The 3,956-nt window shown below is 44.9% G+C and overlaps 1 long non-coding RNA gene across 1 annotated transcript; it reads right to left on the bottom strand.

Annotated features, from left to right (window-relative positions):
* Positions 1-731: 731 nt before the first annotated feature.
* Positions 732-3,513, bottom strand: LOC135579227 (uncharacterized). The gene is made up of 3 exons (XR_010471938.1): positions 3,242-3,513; positions 1,830-1,976; positions 732-1,243 (listed from the first exon to the last, which is right to left on the bottom strand). It is a non-coding gene; the product is annotated as an uncharacterized LOC135579227 (long non-coding RNA).
* Between the last annotated feature and the right edge of the window lie 443 nt (positions 3,514-3,956).

Genomic DNA, 3,956 nt, shown 5'->3' with positions numbered 1-3,956 from the left:
TGAGACCTCTTGTCTGATTGTGTTCTAGCTACCTGTCAACTGGGTGGCCGTTCGAATCTTCTCTCATTTCTAGAACACTGATTTTGATCCCAGCCCTGTGATCTGAATTAGGCCTTTTCCATAACTCACCTGTCACTAGTACCTCCCTAGGTCTTGGGTCCGTGCAGTCACTGCTGCTCTACACAGTCAACAGTTTACAAGCCCTCTTCCTCTCTCCAGCCAGGTGAGCATTCAACTCCATCGTGCAGAGTGGGACATCATGAGGACACCTGCCATGGAATGGCTGACAGCTACACTTCTGTCCTAAAGCCGGCATAGACAAACCGCCTGGTGTGAATAGTCCATAATTCATGTCCTGTCCAGTAGCTGCTGTGACAGTGTTAGATGATCTGAGGACAAAACCCATGCCAGCAATGGAGAGAACATCCTATCAATATGGAAGGCTCCAGGTCTGTGACCTGGTCCTATTAGTTTTCCTAAATCAGACATGACCCAAATTATCTGACTTAGCTGTGTAGGGAAGATATTAGTCTAATTCTTCCTGGAAGATGGAGCTTCAGCCTAAAGCTCCATCAAAGCCCAAGGGCTCTTGGTTGTGGAGGGAAGACAAGGGGCTGCATCCCCTGCCCAGCTCTGTGCCCACACCCACAGGCTACCACTTGTGCTGCTATCTCTCTGTTCCCTTGTTCCCAGGTGTGTTACAGACACATCAGCTCAAAACTAAGCAGTTACATTTTTATTGGGGCATATTCTACCTCACCATTTCTTACAGAGCAGGATCTGGGCAGGAAACATCTGCTTCAGGGACTGCAGCAGCCTGAGTGGTCAGATGAACTGTGGAGAAATGGGGAGTAAACATGGGCTGTGCAAAACAAAGTGGTGTCCGGTAGCAAATTCCTTCTGTCGGAAACAAAACTGAATCTTACCCTTGTTTCCCCAAATCCCCTCTGTTTCCTAGCTAAGCCCCAACAATTCCAAGCATCCCAGGCATGCAAGGAAATTCTGCTGACGTCGGGCAGCTGGAGGCTGGGGAGAGGGGATGGAACTCAGGAAGTCTGTGCCCCTGACAATGAAACAAATACTGTGCAGAGAGTATATTCTGGGTCATAAAAGAGTTTCCCCGGCACAATCTGTCTGAGACGATTTTCTATATAAAGTCCCCAGCTGTAGCCTGAGGAAGTGGCAGCAGAGCAGCGCGTGAATCATCCATCCTATCCGAGAGAATCCCGAGGTGGGAGATTTCCTGCATTTGGAAAGAAAACAAGACACACGGTAGTTGCTGGTGCCAGAAAGGAACCTAAAACCATCTAATGGGGACCTCGATGAGGTCATCTGGGAGCCCAGATGTAATCATAGAATAGCTTGGGTTGGAAAGCACCTTCAAAGGTCATCTAGTCCACCCCCCTGCCATGAGCAGGGACATCTTCAACCAGATCAGGTTGCTCAGAGCCCCATCCAGCCTGGCATTGAATGTCTCCAGGGATGGGACATCTACCACCTCTGTCGGCAACCTGAGCCAGTATTTTACTACCCTCCCTCACACTCAGAAAAACAAGGGCCACAGGGTCTCTCGCTGATGGGTGTGTTATTCTGGAGTAAGTCCACAAAAGGGGTGCAGGTTGCCCCACCACAAAGACCAGCTACAGCCAGGTTGTACCAGTGGAGGAGGTGGTTCATGGTCACCAGCACCATCTCTTCTCTAGGTGCTGGAAGCAAGGGGTGCCTCTTGTCCCAGCTCCACCGCTCATAAAGGCAGACCATGGTAAAGGCAATCAAGACCAACCCTGCACTGCTTCACAAGCTGCATAAGTGTTTTACTATCTCCTTACCTCATAAAAGGACTTTATTGCAAATTATTCATCAGGGAGAAGAAGCTTCAAGTTACAAGATGCTGTCATTCACTGAATCAACACTGAATCATGTCCACACTTAGCACGTAAGGAAGATTTCAGCCACAGTAATGCTTAAATTGCTGTCTGCAATGAATAAAGGTGTGAAGGAAATAAAATATAGAACAGCATTATCTTAGCTATGTCTATTTAAAGCCAGCTACCAACAACACTCCAGGTTTTAATTTGCACTTGAGGCTAAACTTCATGTCATTTTGTACATTTAAAATGGATCAAGGATGGGATTTTCAAATTTTTTGGGGTCTAATTTTCCCTTGATTGAACCATTGAGCATTTCAGTGGAAGCATGACAGAGAGCATAGAAAAGCAGTAAGTGCACTTCTTACCAGAAACACTAGTCAGACATGCAAAATGCTGATCTGCTAAAAATGTAGTGCTCTGATTCAACCATGCTCACATCATTTTGATAAGTTAACTTTTTATGGACAGGCTTCATACCGGATCAGACAGTTTTCATTTGTGTCACTTCAGCTTCATGCCAGATGGAAAAGACCTAGCAGGTCACCCAGTCTGCCAGGCAGACTATCCTACCAATACAATTTTTGAGATCTTGGTCTCTTTCCTAGTGTATAACACTGGTAATGATTTTCTATAGTAGATTATGCTAACCTCAAAAAAATTTCCATTTATTTGACTAAGCTTCAAGCCCTAGAGAAGTAAATTTTTACATGAAATATTTGGTAAACAAATAAGGGAAAATATCTTTTTCTGCAAGTGTGCTGCTGATGCAGTCCTCACTAGTGGTCTCTTTATGGAAGAAGTTTGTAAATGTTTGACAGGAGAGGTGGGATTCATCTGACCAACTCCAGATGCTCAAACTGTAAATTTCTGCCTATGAGCTAAGTGTTTAGACTGTTTTTACAGTCAACAGAGAAATACACGCACTTCAGGATGGATTTTTCCTTATCTGAATGTCTACAATGGCTCTGATATTTCACCCTAAAAGTTCCTATTTCTTTCCACTGGCTGTAAAGGGAACCAGAAGTGACTGGTACTGAAGTGGATATCCAGGCTATGTCTTCACCAGAAAACTAAAATGCTGGGGATCATTCCCTGGCACTGAAGATCAGGGCCAAGGAATGGCACTAGGTGATCTTGCCATCCAAAGTAGTGAGGTTGCCCCACAGTGAATGCTACTGCCCCGACCTGTGCCCACCAGGCCTTTGGGAGAGCAGTGGGTGGTCCAGGCCAAAATAATGCTGGGCACCACCCCAGCATCTGCAGTGGTCTGGCACTGTGGATAGGCAAGCTGCAAAAGGAAACCAGTGTATCTGGCCCAGGAATAGACATTCTCATAGTAGACATGCCAAGCAAAGAGAAATAAATCCTACCAAATGTCTTGGAGGTGCTCAGGTTCTCCTCTTCTGCCTTCACTGCCTGTGAATGTGAATGATTTGTTGCTGCTTGGCTGATGTTGGCGTTTCTTCTGCAGGGACTACAGTTGCTGGCTAATATTTGGCTGCTCTGACATTTTTCCTTCTCCTTCCTGAAGCATGAAGGCATTTTTGCCAGTGCCTCCAGCTCTTTTCACAAGCCATTCAGGAAGAGGATGGTTCATTTGCCTCTATAGAGATTTCCCTGAACTGATTTCCCTCTGGTGGATTTGTGCTGATGGAAGGATTAAGTTTTTCACTTGCAATTTGGTGATTATTAAAATAACTGGGGATAGGATTGCAAGATCAAGCAATGGCCTTGCTAAACCCAAAGGGCTTCCTGAATAAAGATTTTTCACTCCTTTGATAGCAACTGGGTGGGCTCTTCCCATCCATACCAGAGCCAGTTACCAATTACACCCACCAAAGTAGCAGCATCTGTTTATAAACCCTCAGTCTCTTTGGAATATTAGCAGTCAATTTAATGGAAAAATCCAATCCTTTTTTTAATCTAGATTTTCATAGTGAGTAACACAATCTATTACATTCACTTTTTACACAGTAAAACCTGCTTATTTGTAAACTGCTTCGTTATTCTGATGCAAAATTTCTCTTCTTCCATCTTTCACTGGTCCTCTCTTTGGCTGCAATACATCACTGTTACCAAGAGCTA

The sequence above is a fragment of the Columba livia genome, chromosome 3, assembly GCF_036013475.1.
Source record: "Columba livia isolate bColLiv1 breed racing homer chromosome 3, bColLiv1.pat.W.v2, whole genome shotgun sequence".
In the NCBI taxonomy this organism is placed as follows: Eukaryota; Metazoa; Chordata; class Aves; order Columbiformes; family Columbidae; genus Columba; species Columba livia.
The sequence above is the reverse complement of the archived record's forward strand: the minus strand, read 5'-3'. Positions and strand labels throughout refer to the sequence as shown.